This window comes from Harpia harpyja, chromosome 4 (assembly GCF_026419915.1).
Source record: "Harpia harpyja isolate bHarHar1 chromosome 4, bHarHar1 primary haplotype, whole genome shotgun sequence".
NCBI classification, from domain to species: Eukaryota; Metazoa; Chordata; class Aves; order Accipitriformes; family Accipitridae; genus Harpia; species Harpia harpyja.
Genome location: NC_068943.1, coordinates 86817382 through 86837708, shown reverse-complemented (window position 1 = coordinate 86837708; position 20327 = coordinate 86817382).

Sequence of the window (20327 nt, the reverse complement as noted above, 5' to 3'; positions counted from 1 at the left end):
GAGACAGAACAAGAAAGTTATAGCGACGGGCTACAGGGAGGAGAGAGGAATGAAAAGATAGGGACAGGGGGCCAGATGCAGGGCGACACACACGGGATGTATAGCAACAGCCAGAGAGTGGAGAGGGAGGAATTAAAATGGCGACAGGGAAGCAGAGGTGGTGGTGGTGGGACAAATAAGGGGGAGGAGGAAGAAAGACAGGCTGCGGGGAAGAGAAGGAGGAATTAAAAAAATTGGTATCCAAAGCTGGACAGAGAGACAGAGAAAGAAAAAAATTGAAAAATCGTAAGAGGGAGCCAGCTAGAGATACGGAGAAAGGACAAAAACACGATGAGCACCAAGACAGAGAGGGAGGGATTTCAAAACGGAAGGGACCGGGAGCCATGCAGAGAGAGACAAAGGGAAGATAGCGGCAGGCTGCAGGGCAGCGAGGGAAGAATTAAAAAGTAGGTACAGGGAGCTGGACAGAGAGCAACGGAGAAAGAAAGAAAAAAACCCCAAACCACCCTGCAACAGGCTACAGGGCAGAGAGGGAGCGATTAAAGACTCAAGCCAGGGAGCAGGATAGAGAATGCAAAAATAGCAACGGGCCGCAGGGCAGAGAGGGAGGAATTACAAAACAGGGGCAGGGAGCTGGACAAGAGAGAAATGAGGAAAGATCAATAACAACATTGTGCTACAAGCCGAGAGGGAGAAACTGAAAAATAGGGACCGAGAGCCAGAAAAAGGAGAGGCAGAGAAAGAACAAATCACAGTAGGCCACAGGGCAGAGAAGGAGAACTTTAAAGAGCGATGTGTACAGGGCAAAGAAGGAGGGAATTTTTTTTTTTTATGTAAAAACAGGGAGCTGGACAGAGAGACACAGAGAAAGAAAAAACAGCAATGGGCTACAAGACAGACAGGGAGGAATTAAAAAATCCTGGTAGTGAGCCAGAGAGAGAGAGCGCGCGCAAAAGAAATGAAATTGCAATGTGGCACAGGGCAAAGAAAGAGAAAATTGAAAAACAGGGCCTGGGAACTGGAAAGAGAGAGCCGGGGGGGGGGGGGGGAAGCTGCTCTAGGGCAGAGAGGGAGGAATGAAAAAACAGGGGCAGGGAGCCAGAGAGAGAGAGAGACGAAGAAAGACAACTTGAAAAGCGGTGCTCTGCAGGGCAGAGGGGGGGGGGATTTTAAAAAAGAAATCAGGATCTTGAGCTGGACCGAGAGAGACAGAGAAAATTAAAATGTTGATGGGTACCAGGGCAGAGGTGGAGGAAACCAAAAACAGGGGCAGGGAGGCAGATGGAGAGACTGAAAGGGGCAAAAGTCCTGACAGGCTTCTAGAGAGAGAGAGAGGGGTGAAATAAAAATGAAAAAGAGGAGAGTTGGACAGAGAGAGACAGAGAAAGAAAAAAGGCTACAACGAGCTATCAGGCGTGTATCAGGCAGAGGAGAAGAGTTTAGAAATGGGGACAGTAAGATGGACAGAAAGGAAAGAAGCAACGGGCGATGTGGCAGATAGGGCGGAATGAAGAAAGAGGAATGGGGAGCCAGACAAACCGAGATGGGGATAGAAAAATATAGTGATGGTCTAGGGGGCAGAAAGAGAAGACTTAGAAAAACAGGAACAGGAAGCAAGAGAGAGTGACATGGAGAAAGGAAAAAATACTGATGGGCAACAAGACAAAGAGGAGGGAATTCAAAATGAGGGGCTGGGAGCAGGATAAAGACAGATGGAGAAAGAACAAGATGCGTGATGTGCTACAGAGCCAAGAAGGGAGACCTTGAACGACAGGGAGCCAGACAGAGTGAGCCAGAAACAGCAAAAATACCGATGAGCTGCAGGACAGAGAGGGAAGAATGCAAAAATAGTGGCTAGGAGCAAGACAGAGAAGGAAAGAGTTAGCTATGGGCTACAGGTCAGAGACAGAGAAGACCTAAAACATGGGGACAGGGAACTGCTCAGAGAAAAACGGAAAAAGGAGGTACAGGGGAGGAAAAAATGGGGTAAGGGAGGGCCCGGGACGCCCAAGAGGAGTGACAGGGCCCTGAGGGCCCAGGGCTCACCGCAGCTTTCGCTCTTGACGCTGCCGGGAGAATTTGCCAGTTCAGCTGCTTCTTTCTCCTCCTCTCCTCCCTTCCTCTTCTGTTAACTCCGGTCGCTTGGCTATCCTCCACCTAAGAGAATACGCGGGTGTCTCAGAGCTGTTACGAGACAAAGCTTCCTAGACGCGTAGTCTCGCTCCCTCGTGCGGTACGCGCAGGAGTAGGACGGAGGGAGAGAGAGAAAGAAGGCAGGAAACAAGCCAGAAAGATTGAGGAAAAACGAGACGGCAATCATGACAAAGGGATGGAGAGATAAAAACCAGTTCCGGGATGAGAAAAAAAGCCAGGGAGCGGGACAGAGGGGTATAATGCAACAGCGAGCTGGGCAGGGGCATATAGCGAGAAACGATGGAACAGGCAGTATGGGTATGTGCAGACAAAAAGTTAGGGGGAGGATGGAAGACAGAGAGAATAAGAGAAAAGGGACAGGGCATAGATGGAGAAAGGAGTATTAGAGACAGGGAGAGGCGGAGAGTGATAGGACCGAGGCAGAGAGATGGAGAAAGAAAAAAATTGGTGATGGGCAGCAGGCCAGAGGGACAAGGAAAGACAGGAGGAAGGACAGCTGGATATAGAAAATAGGTAAGAGACAGAGAGCCAGAAAGTGGGATACTGCAAAAGAGAGCGGGATGGGGATTGGGACGCTGGCATAGGGAGGCAACGAGAGCAACAGAGAAAATGGGGACGGAGAGTGGGACGGAAAGCGAAGCAACAAATAATAGGGCCGGGGAGCAGGATAGAGGGTGAGAGACAGTGAGGGGGGGACAGGTAAGACAACAGATCATTAGAGAAAGAAAATGAAAGGAACAGCACAGAGGGTCACAGAGAAAAAGAGAGGGAGAGCAAAAAGGAAAAAATAAGATGAGGGAGAAGGACTGAGCAGCAGAGAGAAAAAGGACGGAGACAGAGAAAACAAAGACTGGAGGCAGAACAAAGGGAAAGATTGACAAGGACAGGGAGCGGGATAAAGGGATGGAAAATGAAGAAATAGCGATGGGCAGCAGGATAGAGGAAGAGAGAGGAAAAGAGCAAGAAGAGCAAAATAAGGACTATGACAGAAAGATGTAGAGAGAAAGACCAGGGCACGTCATAAGGGTAGAAAGAAAAAAAGAGGGATGGGGAGCAAGACAGCGTGATAGGGAGGGAGAGGGATGCGAGGATACGGCACGACACAGGCACGGGGAAGAAGAAAGAATGACACGAGAGAAAGCGGGGGATAGGGAGCAGGAGAGATGGAGAACGAAAAAATGGCAACGTGCAGAAGAACAGAAATATAAAAAATTAAAAAATGCTTATAGGGAGCAGGACAAAAGGACAAAGCAAGAGGAAAAATCAATGGGGAGAAGGATGAGTAACACACAGCAAGATACTGGGGGAGTGAGAGCGAGGGAACACGCAGCAGGACACAGGGATGAAGAAAGAAAACATAGGGAGAGGAAGAAAAGCTGAGTAATCAACAGAGAAGGGGGGGAAAAGGGAACTGGACAGACTTGGGCAGCAGGACAGAGACATGGAGAAAGAAAAAACAGAGACAAGGACAGAGGTATAGAGAGGCAAAGAGAGGGAGGGGACGGAGACAGCGGGGTGTAAACAGAGAGGAACGGCATGTGGTACGCAAGATAGCAGAGCGAGAGGTACAAGGAAGCAGAAAGAATAACAGAGAAGAAACAAGGGGGATGGGGACCAGGTCAGAGAGCTGGAGAAAGACAAAATACTGATGGGGAGCAGGATGGGAGAATGGAGCCAAAAGAGATGAATGGGAAACAGGGCAGTGGGATGCAGACAGCAAAAATAATGATACGCACCAGGACAGAGAAATGAGGGACAGGGAACAGGATAGAGGAATGGAAAGAAAAAATACTAATGAGCAACAGGACAAAGGATATAGAGCAAAAGGAGGAAAAAAGGAAGGGGGAAGGGAGAAAGTAATGGGGATAGAAAGCGCGATACACAGAGACAAAAAGCAGGACAAGCAACGGGACTGGCGGCAGTGGAGGGAACCAGATGCAGATTAAGAAAGAGATGGAGGGGGGGAAAAAACAGACAGAGATGGAGGAAGAAAAAGTAGGGGCAGAGTAGGGAAAAGAGAAAAGAAAAAAGGGACACCTAGCTGGACAGGCAGCTATAACTAGAAACAAGGAGACAGGCAGCGGGACAGAGGGATAAAGGCAGAAAAAACTGTGAGAGGAAGCAGGATGGACAGTGAAACAAAAAAAGGGGCAGGGAGCGGCACTGAGAAATGGAGAAGGAAGCATTAGGGGCAGAGGGAGGAAAAGGCAGGTTGGAGGAAGGACAGAGAGCAAAAGAGAACGACAGAACTTGGACAAAGAGTGGGAGAAAGAAATACCAGTGACGAGCAGCAGGCCAGAGGCAGAGGTGGCACAGGGAAGGAAGGACAAGAGGAAGGAGATAGGGATACCGAAAACAAGCGAGGGACAGACAAGCGAGGGACAGGGTGCAAGAAAATGGATACAGAGAAAAAGAGAGGGATGGGGAGAAGGACACTGGGATAGAGAGAGAACGACAGGAAGAATGATAGGGAGATGGAGCCAGAGGAAAAACAGGGACCAAAATCAGGACAGAGAAATGGAAACAGAAAATGAGGAAAATTAGGGTTGGGGAGCGGGACAGAGGGGTGGAGAGACAGCAAAGGACTCGAGGATAACAACAGAGAAAGAGGGAGGGAGAGAGGGAAGGAGGGACGGGCAGCAGCACGGTGGGATGGAGAAAGAGAGGCAGGGGGAGTGGGGCAGAGAAATGGAGAAAGAAAATACAGTGATGGGGAGCGAGACAGAGGAGTAGAAAGAGAAAAATAAGACAAGGGAGAAGACCGAGGAGCAAAGAGAGAGGAAAGGTCAAAAGAAAAGGTCAGAGAGGTAGGGAAATCAAGAAAGAGAGAGATGGAACAAGAAGATGTAGGGTCAGTAAACAGGACAGAGATGGGGGTAGAAAGAGAGAACAAACAAAGGAGGAATGACAACTATGACAGAGCACAGGGCATACAGACAGAGACAGAAAAAGGACAGGGAATGAGAAAGAAAGAAAGGTTCAGATCTGTACAAAGAGATTAAGAAGTGGGGGGGGGGGAAAGCAACGGGCTAGAGCAGAGAGAGGTGAGGAGGAGAAAAAAAGGCCAGGGAGCGGGACAGAGGAGGAGAGAAAGGAGAAAAGGGAGAACCAGGTGGACAGGGAGATATAGCAAGAAACAACTGGGCAGGCAGCAGGATAGAGAAATAAAGATGGAAAAAGATGGGGACAGGAAGCGGGACAGAGGAACAGTGAGAGGAAACAAGGGGCAGGCAGCAGGACAGCGGTGGAGAAAGCAGCATTGGGGCAGAAGGCTAGAAAGAGAAAAAAGAAAGACAGAAAGCAGAATGCGGGATGGGGTGAGGGGGAAAGAAGGACAAGGAGCAGGACACAGCATCAGACAGGAACAGTGAGCGAGACAAGGTGATACAGAGAGGAAAAAAAGGGCCAGGGAAACAGGACAAAGTGAAAGACAGGCAAAATTAAAAGACATGGAGCAGGACAGAGACAGAGTGAGAAAAGATAGCGGCAAGGAACAGGACAGAGCATCAAAGAATAAGAAAAACTGCAGAGGGAATAAGACAGAGAAATGGAGAAGGGAGGCAAGGAGAAGGACACAGAAAAGGGCCAGGGTGGGTAGGATCCAGGGAACTACAGGCCTGTCAGCCTGACCTCAGTACCGGGGAAGATTATGGAGCGGTTCGTCTTGAGTGCGCTCACGTGGCACGTGCGGGACAACCAGGGGATCGGGCCCAGCCGGCGTGGGTTCATGAAAAGCGGGTCCTGCTTGACCAACCTGATCTCCTTCTATGACCAGGCGACACGCCTAGTGGATGAGGGAAAGGTTGTGGATGTTACCTACCTTGACTTCGGCAAGGCCTTTGACGCTGTCTCTCATGGCATGCTCCTTGAGAGGCTGGCAGCTCATGGCTTAGACAGGTGTACTCTTCGCTGGGTAAAAAAAACTAGCTGGATGACTGAGCCTAGACAGTTGTGGTGAACAGGGTTAAATCTGGTTGACTAACGGTCACAAGTGGTGTTCCCCAGGGCTCGGTGTTGGGCCAGTTCTCTTTAGTATCTTTATCATCAATGATCTAGATAAGGGGCTTGAGTGTACCCTCAGTAAGTTTGCAGATGACACCAAGTTGGGAGGGAGGGCTGCTCTACTTGAGGGTAGGAAGGCTCTACAGAGGGATCTGGACAGGCTGGATCGATGGGCCAAGGCTAATCGCATGACGTTCAGCGACGCCAAGTACCCGTTCCCATGCTTCAGTCGCAACGACCCCGTGCAGCGCTACGGGCTTGGGGAAGAGCGGCTGGAAAGCTGCCCGGCGGAAAAAGACCTGGGGGTGCTGGTTAATAGCTGGCAGAATATGAGCCAGAAACAGTGTGGCCAGCAGGAGCAGAAAAGCGATTGTTCCCCTGTGTTCGGCACTGGTGAGGCCGCACCTCGAGTACTGCGTTCGGTTTTGGGGCCCTCGCTATGGGAAAGACATTGAGGTGCTGGAACGTGTCCAGAGAAGGGCAACTGAGTTGGTGAGGGGCCTGGAGCATAAGTCTTATGAGGAGCGGCTGAGGGAACTGGGGCAGTTTAGTCTGGAGAAAGAGGCTGAAGGGAAACCTTATTGCTCTCTACAACTACCTAAAGGGGGGTTGAAGTGAGGCGGTGCTGGTCTTTTCTATCAAGTAACTAGAGATAGGACGAGAGAAAATGGGCTGAAGTTGCGCTGGGGAGGTTTAGATTGGATATCAGAAAAAATTTCTTTACTGAGATGGTTGTCAGGCATTAGAACAGGCTGCCTAGGGTAGTGATGGAGTCACTATCCCTGGAGGTGTTCAAAAAACAGGTAGACGTGGCATTTTGGGACATGATTTAGTGGGCGTGGTCATGTTGGGTTGATGGTTGGACTTAATGATCTTAGAGGTCTTTTCCAAATTTCGTGATTTGATTCGATTTGATTCTATTCTAGGGAGCAGAACAGAGATGTAGCAAGAAAGGAAAAAAGGAAGGGAAGGAGAACAAAGGGAGAGAGAGACAAGGACTGGAAGAAGGACAAAGGGATGGAAGAGGAAAAAAATAGTGATAGGCTGCAGGACAGAGATGGAGAAGTTAAAAAAAAGACACAGGGAACATGACAGAACGAGAGTGAGAAAAAAGGGACAGAGAGCAGGACAGCACTGGAGGAAAAAACAACTGTGTTTGATAGGCAGTGAGAGAGATATAGAGGAAGAGAGAAAAGAGAAGGGACAGCTAGCAAGGATGTAAGAGGGAATAGAACAGAGAAATACAGAAAAGATAGCAAGAGGAAGCAGGGCAGAGGGACAGCAGTAGAAGAAAAAAGGGACAGGGATCTGGACAGATGGAGAGAAAAAAGCAGGAGGAACAGATACAACATGATATGATGGGACAGGAAGTAAGACAGAGTGACAGATGAGAATAATGACAAGAGATAGAGAGAGACTGAGAAACACAGGAGGTCGGAGAAAGAGAGGTATTAGGACCCCTGCAGAGAAATAGAAGACGTAAATAGAAAGAGTAGGGAGCACCACAAAGGGTCAGAGAAAGAGAAGAGCAGGAAGAAGAACGGGGACAGGGAGATACAGAATGAAAAAAAACCCCAGATATTATACACATATTATCCAGTAACCAAGCCCATTTCAGAGTTACACGCTATCTGAGCCCATTTCAGTGCCGCGCCCGAGCCCATTTCAAAGTTACACACTGCCCGAGCCCATTTCGGCAGCGCACCGCGCCCGAGCCCATTTCAGCACCGCACACTACCCGAGCCCATTTCAAAGTTACACTGTAGCCGAGCCCATTTCGGCGCCGCACCGCACCGCGCCCAAGCCCATTTCGGCGACGCACCGCGCCCGAGCCCATTTCGGCGCCGCACACTACCCGAGCCCATTTCAAAGTTACACTGTAGCCGAGCCCATTTCGGCACCGCACCGCGCCCGAGCCCATTTCGGCAGCACACCGCACCGCGCCCGAGCCCATTTCGGCGCCGCACCGCACCCGAGCCCATTTCGGCGCCGCACCGTGCCCGAGCCCATTTCAAAGTTACACTGTAGCCGAGCCCATTTCGGCACCGCACCGCGCCCGAGCCCATTTCGGCGCCGCACCGCGCCCGAGCCCATTTCGGCGCCGCACCGCGCCCGAGCCCATTTCGGCGCCGCACCGCGCCCGAGCCCGAGCCCATTTCGGCGCCGCACACTACCCGAGCCCATTTCAAAGTTACACTGTAGCCGAGCCCATTTCGGCAGCGCACCGCACCCGAGCCCATTTCGGCGCCGCACCGCACACTACCCGAGCCCATTTCGGCGCCGCACCGCACCGCGCCCGAGCCCATTTCGGCGCCGCACCGCGCCCGAGCCCGAGCCCATTTCGGCGACGCACACTACCCGAGCCCATTTCAAAGTTACACTGTAGCCGAGCCCATTTCGGCACCGCACCGCACCCGAGCCCATTTCGGCGCCGCACCGCACCCGAGCCCATTTCGGCGCCGCACCGCACCGCGCCCGAGCCCATTTCGGCGCCGCACCGTGCCCGAGCCCATTTCAAAGTTACACTGTAGCCGAGCCCATTTCGGCGCCGCACCGCGCCCGAGCCCATTTCGGCGCCGCACACTACCCGAGCCCATTTCAAAGTTACACTGTAGCCGAGCCCATTTCGGCAGCGCACCGCACCCGAGCCCATTTCGGCGCCGCACACTACCCGAGCCCATTTCAAAGTTACACTGTAGCCGAGCCCATTTCGGCAGGGCACCGTGCCCGAGCAAATTTCAAAGTTACACAGTACCCGAGCCCATGTCACAGTTACATAGCTACAGCACCCCCTTCAAAGTTGTGCAATTACTAGAGCCAGTAACGTGCACCCTTTCTATTAACCCATCAGCAGCTACATTTACCTCGAGGTATCTACAACTCTCCCTTGGATGCCTAATTCTAATGAACTTTCACTTACTTAAACAGCTAAGTTGACCTATGGGCACTAAACACACATGCTTCGCTCTGCACTTGCCTTTGTGATTGCCATTAGTACTGTGACTCTCACAAGGAGACCTAATTACCTGCCTTTTTTTCATTTTATTTTTGTTTCATTTGGTCCATTACTGACTCCACGTACATTCAGCTGTGTCAGTATTTACAGTCCAATTCTACAATGTACTTTTACTACAATGTATAGAAAAGAGTTATGGCCGCATTGGTCAAATATTTGCCACTATTAGTTTCATTCCTCTTTTAATCATTATTTCTACAAATACATTTAAACTCCAAAACTTTAGCATTACCTTAACAAGAATTGCCACTATATAGTGCCTGCAATTCTCTACGGAGTGGTCTTTTCCACATTCCTCGCTCCCGTTACGTCTGTCGCTTCACGTCCAGAGGTTTTCCTCCCCGAGGTGACGTTACTTCCACGATCCCTGTTCCCAAGCTGAAAACGAGTGAGCTCTGCTCATCTTGACAGACTGTCCACTTCCACACCTAGGCACAAAAATAAAAATTGAAAAATATCATTACATCACAAACTACGAAGACCACCCAAAGATTTGAGAAACCCACCACGGAAAAATACAGTTACACTCACCCACTTCACAACCCTGGCCTACTCAATGCTGGCTATCTACTCCAACCCCCGCCCCCCCCGCAAAATCCTCAACTGTCTTCCAAAGACCATCCGCTGAACAAAATAATTCCCTGTGCTAAGTGGCAATTACCACATTCCAGGGCAGCGCTCCATGGGAACACCATTCCCGGGAGCCTTGAAAAAAATCGCCCTGCCTGTGAAAACCCTGGCCCGAGCCGGACCCCGGTCCGAACATTGGCGATCAGCATCGCCTCATGGAGCGGCTAGGACCAGGGGATAAAAAAAAAAAAAAGGGGGGGGGGGGGGGCCCGGAACGGGATGGGACGACACCAAAAACCAACCTATATCGCAGCTGGGGTTTTTTTATTCTAATTTTTTTTTTCTCTAATTCCCTGAAAAACATCTCAACTCTACGTCCAACCTGAAAAGAAAAAACATAAAAAGGCTAAACCACATAACCCTACAAGGTTACACATGTTCGCAACACACCACTCATTCAGAACGCATATATGCCAGCCCTCAACTCTCAAATCATCCATGCAACTGCCCACCACCATCAAAGGGCCATCACCCCGTGCCTGCGGCACCGGGGGACTCAAAAATCGCCCTACCTGCAAAAACCCTGGCCCGAGCCCACTCCCCTTCCAAACTACCCTTCCGTTACACCAATGTTTCAACACACACCATCATCTCCACCATCCGTGCATTTTCAACCCGATACTTAGCTTTCACAGTGCCACATGTCACAGTCCAACCTCCGTAGCAGCCATGTCACCTAAACACAAGGTTCCTTCAAGCACCTCGTGCCCTGTCATCGCCTGCAAAAACAACACACAAAGCTTTTTATTAAGACACTTCATCCTTGAGAGAGAAGTCCTCCACCGCTCCCCTCCCCTGCTTCCCACCTATTCCAAAAATAACACATTCTCACAGTCAGTGTCCTCCATGGCACTTGAAAAAACAGAGCATCACAAACACAGAGCTGTCCCAAAGTTACCGATCGCTCCGAGGCCCGTCACGCTGCTACTCGGACCTCGAGGCCTTGACCGTTTCTAGAGGCTTGCCACAAAGCATCCGCATAAACAATATAAACACCATCGCCCAGTTACTGCCTTACTCTATGCTAGTTCACAGTCCAATTGCGATCCACTCAACTCCTTGCATGCAAAGAACCCAAAGTCATTAAGCTTTCTATGCTGTCTCTGCAATGACATACGATACACACACAAACATAGAGCCATGCAATTCGCATGCAAATATAATGCCATACAAGCCAGTACTCTTATCTCAGTCAAGACAAAAAAACTCAGAGCACTGCCATACCAGACAAAACAGGACAGGGCCAATGCAAGAGACTCTCAGATGACAGTCAATACGAGTGCAGACCAAAACAATACAAAACCAATACAGACCCATAGAATGCAAGGCAGTCTCAGATGGCGCTCAATACAAGTACGGAGCACTGCAATACAAAACACAATGCAGGGCCATGCAAAGCGAGACAGTCTCAGATGGCAAACAATGCAAGTACAGAACACTACAACGCAAACCAATATCGAGCAATACAATGCAAGATAGTCTCAGATGACAGTCAATACAAGCACAGAGCACTACAATGTCAGAAAAAAACACAATAAAGGTCATACAATGCGAGACAAGTCTCACGTGACAGTCAATACAAATACAGAGCAAAACAACGCAAGACAAAGGCAAATACAGATCAATGCAAAGCAAAAAAACCCGCAAAGCACAGCAAAGCAAAGCAATCTCATAGAGCCACCGGCCGCATCTTCCCTCCGACTCCACTCCCGGACCCACCTCCTTACGGTGCTCCGCTGCCTTCCCCCGTTGCTCTGTGGCACACATCTTGTCCCTCCGCATCTGAAAAAAAAACCCATATTGAACAAGTCACCTGGATGCAGAGCAAGAGCTTCACCACTCCAGAGGTCTTGATTCCATCTACGAAGACCATCTGGAGTCCAACTACAGCCTGCCATTTAAAAAAAAAAAAAAAAAAAAAAAAAAAAAAAGAAACCCAACCAAAAAAAGACCAGCGCCAAACTTTAAGCCCATCACGTGCAAGACTTAACACCTTAGAGATTCAAATCCGCTTCACTGCCCCTCAACAGCCCCTGCCACACGGCTCCAATCGTCTCGGCAAAACACTATCGGCACGGCTGCCCACACAGCCTGCCAACGGCTACTCGAGCCGAGATGACTGTACAACCCTCACCTGGACGGTCTAGGCACATCAACATTTCACCCATAGACTCTTATCGCTGTTCCACCTACCCCTGACTCTACATCCCCAGGCAGAGCAGCTCCAAGCCAAACACGCCTGTGCGCAGAACCTCGCCACGTGGAACGCTACCAACGAGGCGATTCAAAGAGAGAGAAAACTCACAGCAAAAAGAATGACCTCCGGACGGGAGGCGCCGTCGGGCAAGACGACCTACGGGGCCCGCAACCGTGAGGCCGGGAAGCAATACGGCAGACCCCGAGGAGTAAAACGTAACGGCCCTTACAACATGGCACTATCAAAACCCAGACGATGGATGCGCCAGAAGCCAGGCGTTTTAGACGTAAGGACGTCAGGATGCGGGGAAGAAGTCCCAGTCCGAGAAAACGGACGGCAAGAGAGCGGAGCTGCCGACGCAGCCCGGAAGAACGCCGCAAGAGAGGACCGACCGGAAGCTGCCGAGACCAATCCACGCTTTAGAGCTCCAAACGCAAGAAAAGAAGCACCTGATTGGCACCGGGCTGATGAGTACGAGCATTCGAGACCCCAGGGACGGTGCCCAAAGCGCATGCCACGCTCCTCCGGCGCCAAGCGTGACGAGGACATCGAGACCCGAGGAAGGTCTAAGCACAGAAGACAGACTACACAAACTACACGCCACCGCGGACACAGGCCGGAACTGCCCTGCCCGGCACACGCAGGTCTCGCGCTGAAAAGCAACCCGGTCCCTTCGCCTGCTCAAAGGGGACTGCTTTGGGACAGCCCTCTCTCCTGCACTAACTTTAAAACCCCTCCCTGCAATTCCCAGCTTCGTCCCTTCCTCCCAGCCTCTCCCCAGCCCTGGTCCCTCAACTTAGCTTTCAGAGGGCCGACGGTCTGAATCCATTATCCAGAAAAACCACACGGGCTAACTGGGATATTCCTGCAGTCGCCAGGCTCCTCTTCGTCATCTGCAGGTAAAAAAAAAAACCAACCAAACAAACCAACCAACCCACCCACCCAAACCAAACCAGAAAATGTAGTAAGCATCCCATCGGCCAACGCCAACTGCTTCCCCGACTTCCCGCTCCTCACAAGTGCCACCGCGTTACGCTTACTCGCTCATTGCGGAGTCGGACCCTGCGGCCGTCGTCGCTCGTGGTACCAAAGATACGGAGAGACGCGAACGTGAAGAGTCGCCAGCCCCACGCTCCTCCTCGCTAATCCACAGCTCACCTCAAACGCTCATCCCATTCCAAAGGTGGCCTGCACAGCGCCTCCAAAACAAAAAGGAAAGGCTTAACCGAGGGGCCACGTAATACTTTGCTATTCAACACCGACCCGGCCGACGACCGCCTCACCTTCTCGGACCGCTCGTCGGCCTGCGCCTTCGCCCCTCCGAGGCTGCGTGCGCCACCTGCAAAAACCAAAGCAGAAGACGCATGCCGAGACACCGCCCGAAACCTCAGCCCGCCCGCACCGATTCCCATCTCCCTCTCCTTTCCCTCGCCCGCCCCGCCTCTGCCATCGACAGCTTGCCACGTCGAGGCCTGCGTACCGCCTCCAAAAGGCAAACGACAAGGGACTCTTCCAACTCTGCCAACGATACCACACCTCAAAAGGAACTGTTGCTTCACCCCTTCAGTCATGGCTCAGCTTGTCCAAGTCACCTCTGGTGCCGAGATCCCGCTTCGCACCTTCAAAATAAAAGAAAAAACCCCAAACCTATAAACTAGCCATAGAGCCACCGGCCACATCTTCCCTGCAACTCCACTCACAGACCCACCTTCTTGCGGTGCTCTACTTCCCTCCTCTGTCACTCTTCGGCACGCATCTTGTCCCTCCTCATCTGAAAAAGAAAATTACTGAACAAGTCACCTGGATGCAAAGCAAGAGCTTAACAATTCCAGAGGTCTTGATTCCATCTAGGAATACCATCTGGAATCCAACTACAGCCTACCATAAAAAAAAAAAAAAAAAAAAAAAGGCCAAACTTTAAGCCCATCACGTGCAAGACTTAACACCTTTAGAGATTCAAATCCGCTTCACTACTCCTCAACAACCCCTGCCACACGGCTCCAATCGTCTCCGTAAAACACTATCGACGTGGCTGTCCACACAGCCCGCCGACGGCTACTCGAGCCGAGATGACTGTACAATCCGTGCCTAAACGGTCTAGGCACATCAACATTTCACCCGTAGACACTTATTTCTATTCCACCTACACGACTCTACATCCCCAGGCAGAGCAACTCCAAGCCAAACACACTTGCCTACTCACACGCAGGGGGCAGGGAAGAATGGCCAGCGCTCGCCAAACAGGGGTTCAGGGAGGAAATGCCCACACCCACCGACTTGGGGGGGGTATGGGTGAATATAAACCACTGCAGACAGGCAGGAGGAGCAGAAGAGAGGAGACACTGACCGACGGACACGCCGGAGCACGGTGGGGGGACATATGGACCAAGGGACAGGCGAGGCAGGGGGAGACACCGACTGACGGACAAGCAAGGGGGGGGGGGGGGGAAGTTAACAACTGACGGACGCAAAAAGAGAGAGGAGAGACACTGACTGATGGAAACACAAGGAATGGGGAGACACAGACCGACAGACAGGCGGGACGGGGCAAGACACTGATGGACAAGCAAGGCAGGGCAAAACGCTCACCGATGGACACACGAGGTGGGGTGAGACACCGACTGACGGACACACGGAGTGGGGATCGAGAGAAAACCACTGACAGAAACACCAGGGGAGAGGAAAGACACTCACCCACAGACGCATGGGGGAGGAAAGACACCAACCCACGGACAAGTGATACCGAAAAGCCGGTCAACGAAACTCTCCAAGACTCGTTTTGGACTGCTAGAAAGCAGGCATTCTTTATTGCAGCGCTGGATACACGGGGGATAATTCCACCTAGCGTGCATACCACAGCTTTAGCACAAACAGGTTATATAGAATAACTAATTGCATATTAACCAGATTAGTATACATATTCATAGAAATGATTATAATTGATTATCATAGCACTGCCTACATCCGATCACGCGTAACGAAGGATCGATTTGAGTCGAAGGGCTGCTTTTACAACCACCGACCCATTTGAAGTTCTCGTTGGCTGTCCTCCAAGTCTTTATTCTTGTCCTTGTTCTTTCATCTTGAAGCTTAACGCAGTTTCAATCACATGCGGTCTGTTTCAACATTGTTCTCATCTAGCGCACAGGAACATCTACTCCTAAGCGCAAAGAACGGCGAAACTTAGGAGTAACTACTTCTACTAGTTAATTGCTCAGCTATACTTTTGTCTATTGTTTCAATCATAGTGTTAGTAGAAGATTTCCAATCATTATTTACCAAATCTCACTTTTACAGTCACCTAGCAGCAAACCAGTCTCCATGGGTGGTACAAAATATTAAAACCATCAAAATATTTAGGCATACCATACAGAATGTACGGAAATATGCTACCAATTCCCCCCCCTTCCTGCTTGAGAATACTAATTCTTTTAGTAGTCTCGCTTGAACAGAGATCGTGCCGCAGCTCGTTTAAGACAGCTAAAAGCGAGACAGATTATAACAATGATGATAACTACTTCTCTTGCTTCGTTGGGGCGACAAGGGAAAGCTTCAGGCTACCCGGTAAAGGTATCGACTAGAAATGGGATATATCAGTATCCCTCTTTTTGAAGCAATTCTGTAAAATCAATTTGCCAATATTTTCCTGGAGAATTTCCTCGCTTAGTCATTCCAAAAAGGATTTTATTATTGGTTTGGGGATTATTACATATACAAACCTACTTGTAATTATTCGGATACTTTTTATCATATCTCTATTCAAAATACACGTTTGTAAATGTTTAACAAGGTTTTCTGTTCCCCAATGTACTTTGCTATGTTCAGCCGGGGCAATTTCTCTCATTGTTGCGGGTGGGACGCTTATTTAACCTGTTGGTGTTAACGGCCCATCCTGTTTCATTTTTGTTAGCCTGCAATTTAATAATTAGTTCTTCACCTTTTTCATTATAACTTGGAGCACCTTTAGGTAAATTTACACTTGCTCTGGAACTAGTACTAGGATGCCTTTTTCTGCAGCCTCTTTAGCAGCTCTAGCAGTCAACTGGTTACCTGTCACAGGGACAGTCCTACCCGACTGACGTGCTTTACGGTGCATTATCATGACTGCTGTTGGCTTTGGAATGGCTTCGAACAATTTCGGCATTTGTTCTGCATGCTGAATGGTGATTCCTTGTGCGGATAGCAGTCCTCTTTCTTTCCACGCTGCTCCACGTGCATGTACTACTCCAAAAGCATACTTTGAGTCTGTCCCAATGTTGATTTGCTTTTCTCGACTTAGTTCCAGTGCTCGAGTAAGAGCTATCAATTCAGCCTTTTGGGCAGATGCATTTGAAGGCAAAGCTCGCGATTCAATTACCTTCTGGGTAGCGGTTACCGTGTATCCTGATAAACGTTTTCCTTCACGGATGAAACCGCTTCTGTCGGTATATACTTCCCAATCCGTTTCTTCCGCTGGCGCATCTCGGAGATCCGGTCGGCCGGAGTAGACTTCTTCAATTGTCTGCAGGCAGTCATGTTCCAGTTCTCCTTCAACCTGATCGGTTGTTAAAAACACAGCAGGGTCAACGATAGGAGCACTTTTTAAGGAAACATCATCTTGCTCCAGCAACACCACTTGGTATTTCGGCATTCTACTAGGGGATAACCAATGCCCTCCTTTCTGTTCGAGCACAGCGATCAGCATGTGGGGAACATACACTGCAATTCTCTGTCCTAGGGTGAACTTACGGGCTTCTTGGATCAATAGCGCAGTTGCAGCGACGGCTCTCAGACGACCGGGCCATCCCAGACTCACGTTGTCTAATTGCTTCGAGAAGTAGGCCACAGCTCGCCGACTTGGTCCCACATATTGGGCCGGCACACCCAGAGCTATACCTTTTCTTTCACGAGTAAAAAGTTCAAATGTCTTTGTGAGATGTGGCAGGCCTTGGGCTGGCCGCCTCCATTAAAGCCCGTTTTAGTTGTTTGAAAGCAGCTTTCCTGGCACCAGTCCAATCTATAAATCCGTTGTGTGAGGTTTTGAGCTGCTCCTATAAAGGTCGGACCAGCAAGCTGTAATTTGCAATCCACAGGCGACACCACCCGACCGTTCCCAGAAATGCTCGCAATTCTTTCAGAGTCTTGGCCTCGGGGACATGACATATTGTCTTTCTCTCGGTTCCTAATTGTCTCTGTCCTTTCAGGATTTCCAAACCCATATAAGTTACTTCTCTCTGGGTTATTTGGGCTTTTTCTTTTGACACTCGATAGCCACCAATTCCCAAAAACTTCAAAAGGCTAAGAGTTAACTTGGTGCATGGTTCTTCTGTCTCGGCTGCAATTATTAGATCACCCGCATATTGCAACAAGATTCCCTGATTGTTTTCTTTCTTCCAAATCTCTAATTCTCATGCCAATTGACTTCCAAAAATGGTAGGGCTGTTCTTAAAGCCTTGAGGCAAGACTGTCCACGTATATTGGGGTGCTTCCTGACACCTCCTGCCCTCCATTTGCACCCCTGAACCCCCTTCAGTGGCTGCTCCTCAGGAGCCGCTCTTCTGAGCCACATCCCAAATTCTGGGGACACCTCCTAACTCACAACTTCCCAGAGACTCTGAGCTCTGCTACGTGCCCACAAAGTCAAGTCCCGAGGCTTATAACCTACGAGGGGCCTGCCACAAGCTGCAAAGTTTCTAGGGACAACATGGCATTCTGTGGGCAATGAGGAAAGGCAATGAGGCATCCCAGACCCTAAAAGACACTATGCCTTATGGCCCTGCTGCCTTCTTGAGAACTACTAAAGCTCCATAGACACATGCATACAAGACGCTCACCCTAACCCCTACTAAATAATGTCACCATCGGTCCTATTAAGAGAGATAGTATCAGCAACTTACACAGAATACAGCAAAGCTGGTGAAAAAAACAAGGTTCCATTTTCAATAAAGTCAGGAATTCCAGGAAAACACAATGCATCGAGAACTAAAAAAAAACCCAAAACAATGCATACTATTAAACCATCTCACCACCCCTGAACACTCAAAACAAAATTACTGACCTGAAAAAAAAAGAAATAAAAGCTACATACAAGTGTTACTTTCTACCACACATGCTGCTGGACCTCAACTGGTCCTCAAGCTCTTACCTCAGGCAGACACCTCTTCCCAAAGAGCTGAGCCAGCTCACAAGCTGCAAAGGACTCAAGAGCTGAGCACCAACACCAGAAAAACCCAGGAGCACAATAAACTCCCTCAGCAGAGGCTGTGGTTCATATACCCTGTGGCCCTGCCCACCACCCTTCCCACATTCACCTGGGAAAGGGGAAGGGCAAACCACCAGAACTTACAATGTCAGCTGGAGGAGCAGCAGCAGTGTTCTCACCTGCCTTAAATTTAGAGCAAGCAAAGCCCTGAACAGAGAAAGCGATCCTTACTAGCAAAAACGATACCTGCTTTTGTACTACAGCTACAACTATAGCATCGGCAACGTGACCGGGTAGGGAATTAAACTTAATTTTTCTGGGGCGTAGATAGAAAAAGATAGATGTCCTTCTAAACGATGTAAGAAACTAGCTCATTAAATGCAATAACAAAGCTGTTATCAAAATTGAAGTGCTTGAGTTTCCTATAAAAAAAGCCAAAATGCTGTAGGGTTACGCTTCATTTCTAGCAAGGCTGTGCATACCAATTTCTAGCAAGGCTGCACTCACCGCCTAACTTCTACCAGAACTACCTTCTGGATAGGACTGAATCACAAACCAGAATTACATTCCTTAAGAATCCCTTCTCAAAAATATCTCTGGTTGCAAAGTAAGTTATTTACGGTAAATCGCTGACATTTCAGGGTCGCTATGATCGTCTCTCTGACTGACTCCCTTAAGAGAACTAGATGATTCCCAAAGGACAGAAACCACCAAAAAAACAGGGAAATACAAGATACGTACCAGGAGCTGTATGAAGCAGCCTAATTAATACCTTACTAGCTAAAGCAAAACTAAATTGCAAAACACAATAAACACCACCACGGGAGATGTGTCGATAAAAATAGATGAAGGCTATTGCCTCCTCTGAAAAACTCAAGAGCAGATCTAAGCTGACGATAGACATCTTTGGGGTACCAGACACCAAACAGAAACATACTGTAAGGTGGGGGAAAAAAAAAGACTGCTTTGGACCACAAAGATGGCTTTGGAAAAGGCTCCAGTAGAGCAAGAGGCATCGTCGCAGGGATTAGAGAGATCCAGAAGGGGCCAGAGAGACCAAAGAAGCCTTGGGGGTGCAAGGAGCTCAAAAGGGAATTGAACAAAGAACAGGTGTCCTCAGGGGATCGGGGACCAAATGGAGGTGCACCAAACGGATGACAGGACAGAAAGACCCACCGGGGTACCGGATATGGACTCAGCAAGGGTTTTTTACAACACGTTTTTTTACAACACGGTTTTTTTACAACACGGTTTTACAACAGTTTTTTACAACAGTTTTTCACGTTTTTTTACAACAGGTTTTCACAACATGTTTTTTTCACAACACAGTTTTACAACAGCAACTTCCAGGTTAAACAATAGGTTTACAATACAGTTTTACAACTCAGTTTTACAGTAGCTACCCTAAAGCTTCCCAACACATTTGTTTCTACAACGCAGTTATTCCCAACACATTTGTTTCTACAACGCAGTTATTCCCAACACATTTGTTTCTACAACGCAGTTATTCCCAACACATTTGTTTCTACAACGCAGTTATTCCCAACACATTTGTTTCTACAACGCAGTTATTCCCAACACATTTGTTTCTACAACGCAGTTATTCCCAACACATTTGTTTCTACAACGCAGTTATTCCCAACACATTTGTTTCTACAACGCAGTTATTCCCAACACATTTGTTTCTACAACGCAGTTATTCCCAACACTGTTTTTACAAAACAGTTATTCCCAACACTGTTTTTTCAAAACAGTTATTTCCAACACTGTTTTTTCAACACGTTTTTTACAACACAGTTTTACAACAGCAACTTCAAAGTTTTACAATAGTTTTACAATACAGTTTTACAGTAGCAACTCTAAAGTTTTACAATACCGTTTTTCAATACAGTTTTAGAGTACCAACCCTAAAGTTTCACAACACGTTTTTTCACAACACGTTTTTTACATCACAGTTTTTTTACATGTTTTTCTACAACACTTTTTTTACAACACAGTTTTAGAACAGCAACTTCAAACTTTTACAATAGTTTTACAACAGTTTTACAACAGCAACTTCAAAGTTTTACAATACTTTTACAACACAGTTTTACAACAGCAACCCTAAAGTTTCATAACACGTTTTCCACAACACAGTTTTTTTACAA